Source organism: Lissotriton helveticus, chromosome 6 (genome assembly GCF_964261635.1).
Source record: "Lissotriton helveticus chromosome 6, aLisHel1.1, whole genome shotgun sequence".
Classification (NCBI taxonomy): Eukaryota; Metazoa; Chordata; class Amphibia; order Caudata; family Salamandridae; genus Lissotriton; species Lissotriton helveticus.
Genome location: NC_136067.1, coordinates 586,373,996 through 586,392,620, shown reverse-complemented (window position 1 = coordinate 586,392,620; position 18,625 = coordinate 586,373,996). Strand labels below are relative to the sequence as shown.

At 46.4% G+C, this 18,625-nt stretch overlaps 1 pseudogene; it reads left to right on the top strand.

The window, feature by feature from the left end:
* Positions 1-11,363: 11,363 nt before the first annotated feature.
* LOC144761449 (CKLF-like MARVEL transmembrane domain-containing protein 7 pseudogene) lies at positions 11,364-11,852 on the top strand (annotated as a pseudogene).
* The last annotated feature ends 6,773 nt before the right edge of the window (positions 11,853-18,625 follow it).

Genomic DNA, 18,625 nt, shown 5'->3' with positions numbered 1-18,625 from the left:
ACTTTAGCCGCCTTCAGCTACCTCCCTGCTTGGAACACCCACAGTGCGCTGCTCTCCGACTGCCCGACCAAAATGGAGGGATCTGGCCATGGGGTCCCAGCAGTAACTGTGGCTGTATCGCTGCTCTCCGACCACTGACCCTCAAGCGGCCGAGGTGATAGGCTTGTACCCTATCACCCTGGAGATACCGAGCTACTCTCCACTGGAGGCTTTCAATTCTCTTGTCTGCCGACCACCACGATGACTTGCATTCCTGACTTCCCGAGCAGTCGTGCCTTGACCCTGCCTTGCTTCTGCACCCCAGCCCCGCTGATCCACTCCCACCCCACCTGACCTCAAAATGGCAGAAAATTGTGGCAGATTTGTTTGAAGGTGGGCCAGGCAAGAGATGTGCCTGTCCCTAAAATGGCACCGGGAGCGTGCTTTTGTTGCTCACATCAGGGACTCCACAGTGCAAAAGACTTGCAATGGGACTGTTTTTTACACTTAGTCCTACGTCAGCCTCACTCACACCGAGAGAATTGCTTGGGGCAACAACTGAGTGCTCTACAACCCCGGTCCTTCACAGTCTATATGCCTGACCTTAAGATGGCTGTCCTGGCCTGTCACCTGGAAGCATTGCTATCGAGTGCATAGCAACCCTACAGTAAATCTTGGTGTCCCAGTAACTCTGGGATGGGTGCTACCAATTTGATCTATGATGAAGCCCCCTGGACTGAAACCTTTAGCATTGTACACACCATGGAGCCGATCAACAGGGCCAATGCCCGGTGGAACTTTGATGTAACTTTCAATGGACTTTTGACGATGCCCCCAGGGCGGATACCAAAACTGTTTGTACTTACCTTGGTGCACAAGCAACCCTGGCCAATGCCCAGTGGAGCTGTCATATGCAGCTAAAGAGGAGTCTAGCCCTGGTTTCACCCCCTTGGCTGTCATCTACCCAGCCGGTCATCTGACATTGTTTTTTCTCATTTCCCCATTGTGTTTCCTTCCCTCCCCCTCCTGCTCCCTCCGTGATTCTTTGATTTAATTGATGTAACCATGTAAACTGTAGCTCGCTGATCCTCTTGTAAAGCGCTCGGATACCTCTGGGTCCAGCCAGCGCTTTATAAAGCTTTTCAAATAGGTACCTCTCTTAATCACAGTTTGGACATCCCTCTCGCAGAGTGACCATCAAGTAGCTTGCCTGAGGATTCAGAGTGTAGTGACCTTGCAATGCGAGCAAGTGCTCCTGTGTTTGTTTATTAATAACAAAAAGCATCCTTGCTCCGAGCCCAGAACTTAGTCAGGCCACCTTTGTTTATGTTCTATAGATAGCTGCGTTGCTGCATGGATGAATGAACAATCGCATTTGCACAATGTATTCTCAGACCTTGTACAGAATGTTCGAGGTGTTGTCATAGTGTTCTGACGAAGTGGAACTTGTAAGCAAATGTAGTTTCATGGAAACTAATCCTGCACCATCATGCACGCAAATGTGTGTCAAAAGTCAATATGCGAAGGAGAAGGCAACTTAACAAAAGCGTTGAGATGTATAATGGCAGTGTTGCCCACTGGCACTAACTGAGAACATTACATTTCTTGAAGAGATGTGCAGCCAGAGCACCCATCACGGAACTCAATATGAATCAATTGTTTAAGAAGTTATTGCTATGATGGCGTTGGTGTGAGGAGGGGTGTATTGGAGATCCAAAGAGTTTGTGACTGTGAGAAAATGGGTTATTAGTTGAGAGGGGTGGAAACCCCACTCACATCATAAACACACTCCATGTCAGGGTGAACCAAAAACAATCACAAAATTAACCTGTGCTTAACCATCTACTAGCTTGGCACAAAAGAAGTCAGGCTCAACTTAGAGGAAATGTGTAAAGTATATATACAGCACACAACAGTAATTAAATGAAAACACAAAACAAGAAAAATCTAATTTAATGAGCAGATTTTAATAAATAAAATGATACCAAAACCATCAAAATTCAATCGGCAAAACCAAAGATACACGTTTTTAAAGTTTCTAGAGAAAATAGAACCAACATGCACAAAACATCAACTGTGGTTATCTGGTTGGGTTGGACCAGAAACAAATCACAAGTTCAGGCCAACAACGATGTAGTGTGGGCTGGGTGCAGGACCAAGTGTGGGCCGCTGAGAGTTGTACCTTTGTGTGCTTGGTGTGGAAATGCGAGGTTGTGTGTTTGCCTGAGCCACGCTGCATAGGTTCTGGTAAAGCCATCTGAGGGGAGCTGCAAGGTGCTGCAATATGAGGTCCTGCATCGTGTTACCTCACGCTGCATTGGTTCCTGTGAGAAGCTGGGTTGTTGGTTGACTGAAGTGTCATAAATATATGTGCTCCGGCGTTGGGGACGGCCACCTGATGTGACCGGGACCCAGTTGACCTGCTTTGCGACCCTGCCGAACTCGGGCTGACAGGGCGCTGCCTGCTGCATTCTGGGGCCTTCCCACACCCTGAGTCCACGTCCTGAGGGGATTCCTGGCGCCGCTGTGGCCACACCACAAATCCACATTGCAGCTTGCAGCCTGGTCCGCGAGGTCTCGGACAGATTGCAGCAACTACGGAGGCGATCTGTCCTCTTCCTGGGAGTCAGGAGTGCTGACCTCCTGTGCGGTGAGTCTGGCTGCCCTGGGAGAAAAAATCACCGCAATTCATGTCCTGCAATTCTATAATCAGCCCCCCCCTGGGTGTATGGCGCTGGCAGAAGAAGAAAGTAGATCTGAGGGACCAAGCACCCAGTACTACCTGACAGTGGTATGATCGGACCCTGTGGGACCTGAGGGGGAGGTCCTGTTCCTGATCTGTGGTGCCCTCAGCGTAAGGAAAAGGAGAAATAGACGGATGTCCGCGCTGGTGTGACTTGTACCCTGTGGTGTTCGTGTTTTAAACTGTTCGTGTTTTAACTGAATTTTAAAACACTTGTGTAAATAAACTGTATTTTAGACTACTGCACTTTACTGGTGAGCTGACTTAATAGCCACACTACCCTTACCTGCGCCGCACGCCGCACGCCTCCCCTCCGACCCCGGTCCACTGCAGCTGAGGCTGTTTGAGTGGAGGGCGGACCGGGCTGAGCGAGAAACACCCCTGACACCGCCTCTCACTATGTATTATGTGCATAGCAAGACCTAAATTCTGCTGTAGCCCTATACCTCTGCTAGAAGAAACTAAAGAATGCGCAAACTGTCAACTTACATTTAAATTTACATGTTGTAGAAGCATGACGCCAAGTATCCATATTAACACTCCTGAAATAAAATCTTTCAGGGCAGGACTTATCAACGCCAGGTCATTAGTGAAACACAATTCAGAAACAGCAGATCTCATTGAGGATAAAATGCTGGATGTAATTTTTATTACCGAGACCTGGGCTGACGAAGCTTCGGACATAGACCTGCTACTAGCAATCCTGGAAGGGTATACAATAACCAGAGCAGACAGAAAAAAGAAACGAGGGGGGGGACTAGCGATCATTGCTAGAAATGAACTTCAGATGAAGGGCTGCGAATTAAGCAGCACACCTGATTGCGAAACATTGTTCTTCAATATCAAATTAACACATAACTATATTTTTAATGGCCTATTAATTTATAGACCACCAAAAGCTAAATCCAACTTGCCGGTCACACTAAACCCCTTTTTAGAAACCAGTGTACAATACCCTGACTTCACGGTTTTGGGGGATTTTAATCTCCACCTGGAAAAGTATGACGATACAGGAACAGCAACGCTGACCGAAGCAATGAACAATATGGCCCTTGTACAACTAGTGCATCAAAATACGCACAAAGCAGGTCATACCCTAGACGGCATATTTTCATCTAATAAAAACATCAAAGTCATATACTGTCTCCCCGTCCCATGGTCAGACCATAAAGTCATAATTTTCTCTATAACTTTGGATCATATAGAGGAAACAAAGACCTCCCAAAATCATGATAAACCTACCTCTTATTTGGATTGGTCAAAATTAGATACTTCTAAACTACAAGAATATCTTGTAACTCACGTACCTACTTTGGACCCAGTTAGTAACAAAGCAACTGATCAAATATCAGAATGGATAACAGCAGCAGTAAAAATAGCTGCACCACTGAAAAAAGCTACATTCAGAAAAAAACAACCGTCTCAACCTTGGTTCTCAGAAACTCTAAGGACCCAGAAACGAGTCTGCAGAAAATTAGAAAGGACATGGAGATTAAGCTATGATCCAGATAGTAAAACCGATTATAAAATCGCCCTGAACATTTATAAAAAAATGATATTTACAGCTAAAAGTCAGTATTTTACCGTAAAAATAGAGGAGGCAAAATACTGTAGCCGCGAACTATTCTCCACAGTAAAAAAATTATCAAAAATAAATGTAAACAAGAACCTGCCAGTCAGTATGGAGTTCTGCAATACGCTGGGCCAGTTCTTTGTCGACAAAGTGACTCGGGTCTATGAATCCTTTAATGCTACTAATCCGCAGACCCCCGCACTAGACAAAATAAACCAAATCGAAAACTCGATCCCCCAAAAACACCTAAACCCCCACCATTCAAGTTCTACATTCCTGAGAGAGAACAGGTCCATCAAGTAATTATGAGTACTAATTCCAGGGCATGTTCAGATCCTTGTCCACCAAAAATTTTCCACCTCTTCTCTGAACTGCTCAGCGAGAAATTGATAGAAATTCTGGGACACATAGTGAACTCAGGTACCTACCCCGACCTCTGGAAATCAACATCAGTCTTACCGCTGTTAAAAAAACCTAACTTAGACCCAGAAGAACCGGGAAACTACAGACCAATAGCCAGGATCCCCTTCTGTGCCAAGGTAGTCGAAAAACTCTTGAACAAACAACTTGCCCAGTTTATCACCGAGGCAGACATCCTAGACCCGTCCCAGTTTGGTTTGCGTGAGGGGCACTGTACTGAGACAACCCTGTTGATGGCGGTGGAAGAACTCAGGGGCGTGCTGGACGCCGGGGGGAAGGCCGCCTTGATTTTATTAGATCTCTTGGCGGCCTTCGACACGGTTAACCATAGCACGCTCCTGAACCGACTAACATCAGCAGGAGCACACAAGGATGCACAAAATTTACTGGCATCTTTCCTGGACAGTAGAACCTTCACGGTAGAACTTGGAGGGATAAGATCTAAACCCTTCAACTCACCCTGTGGGGTTCCGCAGGGATCATCACTAAGCCCTACGCTTTTTAATTTATATATAGCACCACTGGCTGGAATTATTAGGGCAGCAGGATTCCTGCCAGTGTCATATGCGGACGACACACAAATTGTTGTGTCAATCAAAAATGACAGCTCTAATACCGCAGACAAGTTTCAAAGCTGCATGACACAGGTCAGCCAGTGGATGGAGCAGAATTGCTTGAAACTGAATGGGGACAAGAGTGAGGTCATGCTGCTAGGAACGAAGGCAGAAATGTTGTCACCAGATTGGTGGCCGGCAGATTTGGGAAACTGTCCGTCACCCGTAACGAAGGTCAAAAACTTAGGCATCATGCTAGATAACAGGCTCACCTTTGATGCCCAAACAAACAAACTGTGAAAACAAAAATGGGGTTGGCTCTAATCAGCAAGGCTGAGCCTATATAACAAAGAACAAGAGAAATGCCAGTACTGATAACATTTATTCAATGATAGAACTCACCATCCACACCAAGAAAATTAATTCGAGATAGGGAATTGCTACTTAGTCGCAATTTTATTTTATAGAAATTCAACAGTTATTACAAAGTTTATCTGTTCATAAAAGAGAAGCATTACAGAAATTAGAACAATAAGGGACACATCAGATCACATTCATTGGAAACCTCATACATTCCAAAACCGCAATCATGTCACAGTCAACAAAACATTCACCACATTCATATCTGACTCAAACAAACCAAATACTGCCGCTACAGGGAGAAGAAAATATACACTGGTCTGCACAAATTATACAATAGTTCAGTACACTTGTTTGAAAATATTACATTCCTGTCTATTTATGAATTATTTGCCATTCATTAGAAATTAATACACTGAGAGGTAATGTACATAAGATGGTAGGGAGCCTGGGAGTAGTAATGACTCCTGGGTACTCAAGCAGACCAGTAAGAAAGTGGCCAAAACAAACTGGCATCTACTATGTGGTTCATCCTAAAAATGATTAGGAAACTAATGCCGTACATACCTCTGGATTCCCGCAAAACCGTAGTGACCACCTTAGCCTTGTCAAGACTCGATTACGGGAACGCATTATACGCTGGGATGCAGGCACAGTACCTAAAAATGCTACAACATCTGCAGAACTCGGCAGCACGTCTAATCCTAGACATCCCTAGAACAGAACATATATCACACCATCTAGATACATTACATTGGCTCCCCCTGGCAAAACGAATAAGGTTCAAATCTCTATGTCTAACATATAAGGCACTCCAGGACAAAGGACCCTTGTTCCTCAGAACCCACCTAAAGCCATATACCCCCTCGAGAGAACTAAGATCAAGCCAGGCTAAGCTGATACAAGTTCCCAGGTTCAAACAGGCAAGATGGGGAGGCAGAAGCTTTATACTACATGCTGCTTAAGACTGGAATCGTCTTCCCCTTGCTATCAAGAATTGTACCTCCCTAATGTCATTTAGGAAATCAGTAAAGACATGGCTCTTCAACCTCAGTTAAATCCAGCTCCCGCGTCATCAGGACAAGGTCTCTTCCCCCAGCGCCAAGACGCCCAAGGGCATAAGTGCGCTTTATAAAACTACAAATCAAAATCAATCAATCAACAAATCAAAATCAAATCTTGGGGGTGATAAACTCACTCCCAGGGTGGGGCCCTGTCCCCACCTGATCATGGCAAGACTTTCAGTGAAAGGATTGGTGGGGGCTCCCGCAGCAGATATTGATACTGCACTGCTTGGATCTCCCTGAATCAGACGCAATGTGGAGCGCAAGGGCCCTAAGACAATGCAGCAAAGTAAGCTGGATAAATATACCTGTCCAAGGGGCCCTGTCCCGGAGTGCCCCTCCTGAGTGGAAACTGCTGGGGGGTTGTAGAAGGAAACCCCTGAACTCACCTTGAGGACGTAATGGAGGCGATTTTGGGGGTGCGCACCTCCTTGGAGCAACGCACTGATGTCATCACAATAGAAATGACTCTAAACCAGGCGGACCTCACCAAAACTCATGAAAAAGTCAAGCAGTTGGAAATCACCGTGTAGAGTCTGGTAAATGACGTTTCACAAAAAACTAAATAAAGTTCAGGTCCTTCAAACCTTTAAAGAACTAGCCGAACACAAGCTGGATGATTACGAGGGGCACTCTCAGCGGAACAACTTTTGCATCCTAGGTATTCCAGAAAAGTCAGAGGGGCTGAATCCGGACGTGTTTGTCGAAGACCTTGTGCTCAACCACCTCAACCCAAAGGGCCTCTCGAAGCTTTTTGTAGTTGAGAGAGCCCACAGAGTCCCGAGGGGCGCCAGAAGCCTGGGGCCCCTCCTCGTCCAATTTTGGCAAGACTCCTGAACTTCAGAGACCGGGATGTGATATTATGGAATACCAGGAGCTCACCACCTCTCAAGTATGAAAACTCCACAGTTACCTTTTTCCTGGATTTCACGCAGGCCGTGCAGAAGCAGCGGCGGATGTTTTTGGCCGTCAAGAAGACTATGAGAGACAGAGGGATGAAATATGCAGAGCTTTCCCCCCCCCCCCAAATTGGGGGTCGAGGCGAATGGAAAGGTGTGATTCTTCGAACATCCAGAGGCGGTGGCGGACAGGCTGGAGGGATGAAGAGACGTCGGGGAAAATAACCCACGCTGATCCTTGCACTGAGTGACACCACTTGCTATGTCAGACCTTGTTTTGATTAGACCCACTCTAGCTTTCCTGTACATCCTGATTAGTCTGGCCCCGGGCTCTGCCGGTGGCGCTTCTGTGCGGAACTGTGTATGCTGGGTTCGATGACTCCATATTCTTGACTGTTGGATTCTGGCGGCCTCCCAATGGTGGACTCATTTTTCGTATTTCCTTCCCAATTTTTTGGGGGGGAGGCGTGGAGGGTCGGGGGGTAGGAACCTTCTTCCCCGCATTTGACTACTGTTTGTATTTTTCCTGGGTGACAGCACTCTGCACAGTTTCTACAATGGGCAGGCTAACGCCCAGGATGCAGGGAGGAAGGGAGGGGGGTGTTGGATTGGGGGTTGGGGTAATGGGTTGTTAGTTGTTGTTACCGGCTTTACTGAACAAAATGGCTTTGGGAGATGGTCTCCCATATGACCCACCATCATGGTCATCATCCAGTACACTGGACTGCCAAACCCCCCGTATAATGGGCCCCTCAAGTAGTTAGCCACTGACTTCCTGGAGGCGTTCAGCCTCTAGGACGCTTGGAGGACATTTCACCCCAGGAATTTGCAATACACCTTTTTCTCGGGCGCTCACCGTAGCTCCTCTCGGATTGACTATTTACTCCTGCCCGCCTCTCAACTCATGCACATCAATGAGGTTTGCCACCTTGCACGTGGCATATCCAACCACTCCCTGGTGTGGGTCAGGCTGGTTCTAGGAGACCAATGAATTGACATGGTGGCACCCTTCAACCCCTGGTTCTTACGAAACCCCAGTGTTCGCAAAGACCTGTTGAAGGCAATTGGCTTTTACTTCCAGGAGAATCTTGGCTCCGTTGACTCCCCCCAAACTCTCTGGGAAGCGTTCAAATCGTTGATTAGAGGGACAGCCCTCTCTCTCAAAGCGGGAGTTAGGAAGGAAAACTCCAAAGAGCTTGAAGAGGTTGAACAGAAGATCCTCAGGTTAGAGGCAGAAAGTGGGAGGAGGGATACCCCAGAAACATTGCACCTCTTGCAACTGAAAACAGATGAATATAAAGCCATTGTCACGGATCCAGCCAAAACCTGGGGGAAGGAGAGAGATGGCAGAGTGTATGAATGGGGGAAAGCAGGGAAATTAATCACCTGGTTGGACAAGAAGGAAAGGGCCAATCGACTGGTGCCCGAACTGAAGGCTGACTCAGGTGCAAGGTTAACAGATCCTGTGCATATTGCTGAGGAGTTCGCTACACACTATAGAACCATGTATCGGGCACAGTCGCCCCTCCTGGAAACGGACTCTGCTGACCTCCTCTGAGACATCCAGCTCTCAGTCCCCTCTGAGGACGACAGGAGTTGTTTAGATAGCGGCATTACGAACGACGAGATCGCACAGGCAATCAGGCAGCTCTGATCGGGAAAGGCAATAGGTCCCAATGGGCTACCCATTGAGCTCTATAAACTGCGTCCTGACAAGCTTTCCCCACACCTGAGATATATGTTTGAGGAGAGTAGGAGAGAGGGAGAGTTGCCGCCTGACCAACGACTTGCGTCGATAGTAGTCATTCCTAAGGAGGGAAAGCCAAAAGATAGATGTGCTTCATATCGACCCATCTCCCTGCTTCATGCAGAACCGAAAACCCTTGCCTAGCTTTTGGCCACCCACCTATTGTGTGTGATTAGTGCCTTGGTACACCCAGACAAGTCAGGCTTTATGCCCCAACGAAATACTGCCCTGAATCTGCGGCGAGTGCATGGAGTGATAGGACGGGCTGATACCATCAGAGAAGACGCCGTGATCTTGTCCTCAGATGCCCCCATGGCGTTTGATACTATCGAGTGGCCCTACCTCCTTGCCATCCTTCTCGATTTGGGGTTTGGGCCGCAATTAATATAATGGGTCAGATACCTCTACTCCGCTCCTCTGGCGCAGGTGATAGTTAATAACAAATGGCCCAACTCCTTTACTCTTAGTCGGGGTACCAGACAGGTGTGCCCGCTGTCACCCCTGCCCTTCGCCCTATCCTTGAAGTCTCTTGCCGCCTGTACCCTGGGTCACTCGGCCATATGTGGAATGTGATGGTCGGCGGAGTGGGAAGATCGCATCTCGCTTTACGCCGATGACATTCTTATGTACTTGACCTCCCCTAACAAGTCTCTCATATGTGTTTTAGACATCTTCACATCCTTCAGTAGGTTTTCAGGCTATTCTATCAACTGGAATACATCTCTTCTTTTCACACTGAGTAGCAGAGCTCGGGCTCTCCCCAGTGGTTGTCCAATACAGGCGGTGAAAGATGTGTTTCGCTACCTAGGTATCTTTGTCACCCCAGATCCCAAACTCCGTTACAAAAAAAACCTGCTCCCGCACGTACAGCGCCTGCGTTGAGATGTAGCCAACTGGAGAGCGCTCCCTTCTCACTGCTGGGCTGAGCCGCTCTTTTTAAAATGATGTCCCTACCCCGCTTCCTATATGCCCTACAAAATTATCCCAACCCTGTTCCAACGATATTTCAAAGACATTGAATAATTGCAGAGGCAGTTGTTATGGGATGGGAGACCAAGAATAGCGCTTCACAAACTAGTCCTCAACTGGCACAACGGTGGTATCAGTCTCCCTGACATAAGGAAATATTATTGGGCTGCGCACCTTGCTGCCATCAATCAAGGCAAATACCGCACTCTGGGAGATCCGGGCTATGCCATGGACAGGTGGCTGCTACCGGGCGGAACATACAACAGAGCCGTCTATGCACAGCCCAAGAAACTCCCCTTAACCGGCCCCACCATGCACTCGGTCCAGGTATGGCATTCTGTAAACAAGAGTTTAGGTTGGGATCGTAAGTTGACGCGAGCTACCCCACTATGGGATTCAGAGCGACTTAGTGGTTTATACTCCTCCAAGGATTTTGATAAATGGGACCTTATTGGTATCTCTCGAATCGGTGACCTCTGGGTGAAAGGTGATGTGCTTAGCTTTGGCCATTTACAACAATAGTACAAGCTCGTGGGTACTAAGTACTTCCGCTACCTGCAGGTCCAGCATGCCCTAACCACGACCTTAGAGAGGGGCTCCTCCCTCCCCAAATTATCCCCACTAGAGGACAGGTTGATGGATAGACTGCTTCCATGGGAAGCCATCTCAGTAACCATGATCGAGAACTCACAGATACTGAACACAGAGTAACTTCTTTACTACAGCAGAGACCCCGAGGTGTATGGACAGCAGTGAAAAAGGGGGATACACGGCGTAGGCAGATGGGTGGGGTGATGGTATCAGCCGAGTGCCAAAGAAGTGGAGGGCAGCGCCGGAGAGCGATAAAAGGGGAAGTGGGCAGTGGGTACCGGCAGAGGAAGGGAGGAAAGGCTGAGGGGGCCGGGGAGGGACGCCAGGGGCTGGCAGAAGTGTGGAGAGAGCACCAGGGCTTGAGTGAGTGAGGGTGCCGGAGGGCTCGGCAGCTGTTGGAGTGAGAGAGGGGGGTAGCCGTAGTGACAGGGCAGTGTGCTGCGGCACCGGACACCCCTGGAGCAGCCATGAGTGTGCACGTTGTGCGGACCAGCGCCAGCACCGTGACCGTGTCCCAGGACTCCGGCCCCATCGACAGGGGCTACCTCCGGACCGTGCAGGCGATGCTCTAAGTGGTGCAGATGGTGTGCCTGCTGATCGGCTTTCTTTGTGTTCAGTGCTCCTACTGGACGGATTACACCGCATACGGCTACTTCGTGGTTGTCTCGCTCTACGACCTAATTGTGATTTTCATCTTCTTCGTGGTGTACGTCTTCCGAGTGTACAGATTGATGTCCTGCCTTTCCTGGCCGCTCGCGGAACTTATACATTATATAATTGGTACACTGCTGCTGTTCATTGCATCGATAGTCACAATTACAAAAAGCTACGGCTTATCTGGACTCATATCAGGAGGGGTCTTTGGCCTCATAGTCTGTGTCCTGTGTTGTGTGAGCATGTGGTCATCTTACAAGGTGTCATTCGTCACTCAGTCCACCAGTTCTACGGTTTGAAAATTCCAGATGTGTGCGAGGTGGACATGCGCATTGGAGGAAGGATGCAGGAAGTGTCGTAGAGGCTGCACAGGACACCCCCGGGAGGGACCTGGCATTTTGCAAGCAAAATATAACTATTTTATAGAAAGAGCTACAAAACCAAAGTATTCTGCCAAAAGAACTTAGCTTTTTGAGACTCAATATCATGTAACGTAACTGGTGCTATGTAAAGCGCTCTGATACCTGATTCAGTTCGGGTCTAGTTCGCGCTATATAAAACTCTAAAAAAAAACAAAAAACAAAAAAACAAGAAAAAGCTAGTTAATAACATGCCAAACCCCCTAGTTGCATTGCATGAGTCATGGGAGAGGGAGGGCTTGCTGCTTGACGATGAGGAGTCGAGAAAGGCAGTGGCCTCCCCTTAAGAGGTGGCAATCTTTGCTCGTCTTCACCTGGTGCAATTGAAAAATCCTTCACAGAACCTACATCACCGGGCCTCAGCTGGTCCGAATGGGACGGGGAGAGAGTGCAGATTGCGGACGACAATGTGGGCAGGTCGCCACCCTCATCATATTCTCTGGGAGTGTGAGCAGATACAAAGATATTGGAGGGGGATACATGTAGTCATGAGGGAAGTCCTTCACAAAGATATTCGCCCAGAGGTTAAGAGATGTTTGCTAAACGTGTGGGAACCCACTGACTTAACAGGGGCAGAGAGATTGTGGGTCACTCTGGGAGCCGCTGTCGCCAAGAGAGACATTGCCCAGCTCACCCCCTACTCTTGCCATGTAGAAGGCAAATCTTGATTGGTGTAAGTTTAGGAAAAAACAGTCTATGTGGCAAGAGGCTGCCCCCAAAAGTGGTCCAGTGTGTGGACCAAATAGAACACATACAGTGGAGATATATGTGTAGCACCAACAGCTATCATCGAGGATGAGCCTGTATACCCTTAATGATTTTCCACACCCAAGTGCTGTATTACTGTAACTGTTATAAAAATCAATAAAAGTTAAATAAAAAAAATCAATCCTTTTGAGGATGAACCACAAAAAGTCACTAAATTAACCTGTGCTTCAACCTCGGGAGCTTGGCACAAATAGAAATCAGGCTTAACTTAGAAGCAATGTGTAAAGTATTTATGCAGTACACAAACATTAATAAAGTGAAAACACAACACAAGAAAAATCATAAACCAATTTAGAAAAATAACGTACATTTAAATTAATTGACACCAAAACGTAAAAATCCAATCAGCAGAAACAGAGTTATGAATGTTTAAAGTTTTAAACTGCAAAATAGTGCCTAAAAGATCAAAGCGCCAACCAAGGACATCTAGTCGTGAGAGATTGGGCCAAAGTTGAAAATGAAGGCCGACCGCGATGGAGCGCAGCTCTGATTCAAGAAGTGGATTGGACCCGGTTAGCACTTACTGTAGGATTTAGAAAAATTGTGGAGGTCAAACTTCTGAGAAGATTTCTACGTTCAGCCTCAGTCACTGAAAAGAAAGTTGAAAAACTCCAGTGAGAGGAGGCAGAAGGCTGTAGCCGAAGACAGTTCCACGATGTCAGACTCCCCTATGATAAGGACGGCTAAAACTGATTTGCTGCTGCAGAGACTAGTAGATAGCAGTGATGCTGCGTGACTAGGCAGTGGCAACCAAATTAATTCAGGCTCCAGGACCAGAACAGCAGGCACGCAAATGCTTTCATGCAATCACCCTATGTTATTGATAAAATGGACACAATCGTGGCAGCCATCAACACCACAAAAGAGGCTCTAGAACTAAATATAGATGCTATTGCTGTGAGCCTTCACCTCCTTTGAGCTGACCACTGCAATATCTCAGACAGCGTGTCAGAGCTAAAATCAACACTGATTATACTAAGGCCTTCTAATTACTAAGTGAATAGGCAAGTCACAGCCTTGCAAGTATCAATGTCATGGCGTGTACAGCAAGAGACAAGTCATACATGCCTAAGGTTCAAGCTCTTGTTCTCACAAGCGATAGAGCAAACACAAGGAGATGATGGACGGAGAGCTGAAACTTTTCAGACACTCACCCTCAGTCACAGATCCGGGTTGAATCCATCGTCGTTTTTTAGCTCACTTTGCCACCCCAGTTCAGACCAAGCTATATGCAAATCAGTCTTGACCCTGTGCCTCATGGGAACAGTCCAGCCCGAAATGCCAAGCAAAGTTTTCCCTGGACCGGAAACAAGCATCCTGGGACCCGTTTCAGGGTAACACCCCACATCAGCCAGGCTAGCTTGAAACAAGCATTGTGGAAACAGTTTCTGGTTTACACCCCTCATCAGCCAGGCTAGCTTGAATCCAGTGGCACAGTAAGCAAGGGACCCACGTCTGGGTTCATCGCTGCAACTCAGGGTGCCTGCCACATGGTGCAGGGATTAAAAGGGGGCATGGTGCCCCCTTATCCCCCAATCCGAGGCCGCCAGTTGAAGAGGGCCCTGCTAGGGGGCCTCCAATGTCACTTTCTGACAGGCTTTCCATGTCGGTAAACCAACATCGTATTCCCTACAGCGGAAATGCCATCCATAAGGATTACGTGCTGGTGTCAAACTGGTCAACAGGCTCCTTGAGCCCGTCAGAATCCAGATGGAACGACCGGCAGGTTTCACTTTCGACCGCCTGCATCATAATGGGGAGGTCGAAACTGAAACCTCGATGAAGCTCGGAAAGCCTCTAACCTGTGGTCGGAGGCTTTCCAACTCTCATTGTAATGAGGGCCTTAGTAGTAAATTTACAAGAGTGAGGCTCTCCCCGTAGAAAAAATAGGAGAGGTCGAGATTTACGCTTGTAAGTTTGTGAATCGTTTTTTGTAGTACTTTAGTGTAGTACTACTAAATATACTACGAAATGCAGTTTGGGAATAGGACCCTCATGTTAGTTAATTGATAGTACTAGACCTTCGCAAAATAACTAATTTTGTGACCTTCAGCTGTCAACATTTTTTAGTAATAGCATACTGCACTTTGCAAATAAATAATAGACAATCTTAGTTCTGTGCCTTCTTGTGTTGTGGCATATGCCTCTTTGTGTATAATATATCTACCAAGAATGTCCTTTCCTGTTCAATTAACTATAAACTGAAGAGTTTACACTGCTCACATCTGCCGCATCCCCCTGCAGCCTCCCTTGCCCCATCCTATTCTCTGTCTCTTGTAGTAGGGTACACCATGCTGTTTGTTGGGAAATCCCAATCTCACACCCTCCTAATATAATTGCTGAAGGTGTGCCCCTGCCTGCGCGCCAAGAAAGTGCTTACTGGGACTGTTGACAAGATCCCAAAAAGAAATAAAAGAGAATTTACAAAGAGACACATCATCCTGATATGAACGTCAATGAATGCCCCATTGACCTTGCAGTGGAAATCAAAACTGGCTACGGAGACAGAAGCCAAAAGCACAGCTTTATCAGTCCACGGTACACATGCGCGGGAGTCACTAGAGTGACGGAAAGGATCTGATATTCCTAAAGTAGACTGAAAAAGCAGAAGAATAATAAATCATGGACGTGATAGAATTATCTAGGATGCGAGATACCTTGACAACACCAAATATGCTGCAGATGTAGTTAAAAGAAATACAGGCGAGGACGGACGTAGAAAGCAAAAATTGTGCTCGCTTAGAAGCATCCTTCATGACTCTCGTTTACAAGGCTAACGTTCCTCCTCGCCCCGGACAAGATAAGTGTTCTTATACACGACAGATGATCCGACGGTTTATCTCTCTGTGACATCCAGGCTCAGAATAGCGCTCAGACCCAGGAGTTGATTGTTTACGTTTACAAAACGTATGTATTAGTGATAAGACATGGCTATGCTCTGACAAGACTTGTTGCGATTTTATTAACAGCTGTAAAAACGTAACTGCTTTCCCTACAAAAAGAATGCTAACAAACAGATATGAAAAAAACCAAATCTCATAACGTGATCAGAAAACGACTGTAACGACTAGTCGGTTATTATTGCCAACAGGTTCTATGATCAAAGTTAACAATTAGTAGTGCTTGTAATCATGCTTTCTCATGCAGGCATAGGAATTTTCAATATCATTTGTTCTGTTACCAAACACCGTTTCAGAGGGAATACAACAAACCTTTGGACACACACAGTTCTGCGATGAAATGTGGAATTTAGATGATCTGTATTCCAATCATTTGAGTGCACCTACACATGCTTTAAAAAGCACTTTTAAAAGAAAATAATATTGTCTCACCAATTCATGCCCCTTAACATCAATGGAATACAAGGGCACTGGAACAAATATTGTAATAATGGGGCACATTACCTTATTTTGTGTACAGCTCCAGACCGCATTGCAGCTGTTGTCCACTGCCACTTCGCCCATACTGACCAGGTCGCAAGAGAGGCTCTCCTGTTCTAAACCAGGGGCCTCATTTATCAAAAGTGACGCATCGCTGCGTGAAAACAGCGATGCGTCACTTTTCACTGCGCCCTCCTTGCGACACAAATGATGCGTCATATTTACAGCATGACGCATCATGTCGCAAGGAGTTACAGATACGTCAGTATTTCTGACGTATCTGTAAGCGCAAAAGTCACACATTAGTGGAATGTGTCACAAAAGTGTCGCAACTCCAGCAATGCGTCCTTTCACAAGGGGAAAGCCCCTTGTGAAAGGGCTTGCGTCAGTCTTATGCCTGCTGTGAGGCTGGCGCAAGATTTTGATGCAACAGCGTCCTAAAAGTGACGCAGTGAAATCTCATAGATTTCACTGCGTCACTATTACGAGGCTTTTTGCGGGGGAACGCCCCCTGTGCATACATTATACCTGACGCAGGTATAATGTAGCGCAGGGGTTTACAAAGTGACGCATCTGCTTAGATGCGTCACTTTGTAAATGTGGTGCAACAAGGCACATTTTTTACTCCACTGGTGGGTCACTAAAAGTGACGCACCAGCGGCGTAAAAATGACGCAAGGGCTCATAATTGAGGCCCTATGGGTCTTCGCCCTCCAAACTACACATGCAAGACACCCACCAACGACTTATATAAATTGATATTCATATTGAGAAAGCCCAAGGTCTGCCTCAAGAGTAGGCGAAACATGTGTGAGCTGCACTGTGCCACAGGTTCTCCAAAAACAGAACCGAAGATTAATGAAATTCGCTGATATCACCAAGAGTTAACTTTTGCATTATTGTCTGTGTAGATAATTGTACTTAGAGGAATCTTATCTGATTATTGTAACTAAAATAGCCTACAGTAATGAACTATGAATTAGGTGGGTAGCACCCCAAAGCTTACAAATACTTTATAATAAATACATTCTCATATTGAATTTGTTTTATAGATTAAATATATTTTGTTTTTACTTGTTGCATTATATCATAAAATCTTTGCTGGTGCACTCCTCAATCGAGGCATGATTTTTAATAAAGAATAAACTGATAAAGAAGAATGTCAGTCCAATTTTCTGTGGCCAGTTGACTCAGGGGCAAATGGCTAATCTTGTATGAAGTATTGCCTGTCGTCCCTTGAACCACAGGAACCAGATACTATTGCGAGTCCTCTGAATCTTTAAGTACCTACTTTTATGAGGTAGGTGGGTCAAATTGTTAAAACGTACTCTGGAAGGGTGGATTGGGATAGAGCGTTAGTTACACATAGCACATACAATACACAGCACCGATATCTTCTAATAAGTATTAGGGGGCAGATTTATGAGGCTCTTGCGCCTCCTTGCGCCGCAATTGCGTCACGTAATGTGACGCAACGGTGGCGCAAACAATGCGCCCTATTTACAATGTGACGCATCTAGGAGATGCATCACGTTGGAAACCCCTGCGCCATAAGGAGGCGTTCCTGCACAGGGGGGGGGGGGCATTCCAGCGCAGGAACGCCTCCTAAAAGTGGCTGAGTGAAATCTATGAGATTTCACTCAGCCACTTTGTACGTCAATTCCTTACGCCTGCTTGAAGCAGGCGTAAGGGTGATGCACAATGCAGTGAATAGGTGGCTCCTGTGCATTGCAGGAGTCATGTCGCACTTGCGACATGACTCCTGCAATGTGCCGCCCGTACGCCGAGAGATGCGTCACGCATCCTCACTGCCTTGCACCATGGTGCGCCGCATCATAAATGCGGCGCACCATGGGTGGCGGAGCAGTGGCGCACTGTGGCGCATGTTAACTGGCGCATCCCTGGGGATGCGCCAGTTAACATAAATCTGCCCCTAGATATTTATAAAATCCAATGAGACTTTAATTTAAGTTTCTTTAAATTCTTGAGTAAATATGTTTCTTATAGTCTTACAATACTTTCAGTTCACTTTTCAGTGGGTAATGCATGAGGAAAAATCTGAAAGCCTGTCTTTCCAAAGAACCATATAAATCAAAAGTCTGCAACATTTGCTGTAGTGAGAGTTACTACTGGTTATTTAAAACCATCTTGAGCTACCGCCTAATATGAGAATGTTTGATAAGGGTACATAAACTAAGAGAGAGAAAGGTGCAACGGATCTTGAGAAAGAGAAGGAGAAAGAAACAAGAAGAAAAAGGGATAGGAAGAAGGATGAGGACATTTAAAACAAACAACAAGGAGAGAATATAGGAAACTACAGGAGCGCTGGCAGAATAACAAAGAGAAAGACTGAGAATAAAAAAGAAAAAAAAAGGATAAAAAGAAACAAAAGCTACACAAAGGAGAAAAAAGAAATACAGGAAGAAAGAAGCAAATAAACACAAGAAGTGAAAGTGTAGGAGAAAAGTAAAAGAAAGAGGAAGAAACATATAAGAACCAGTTTAGA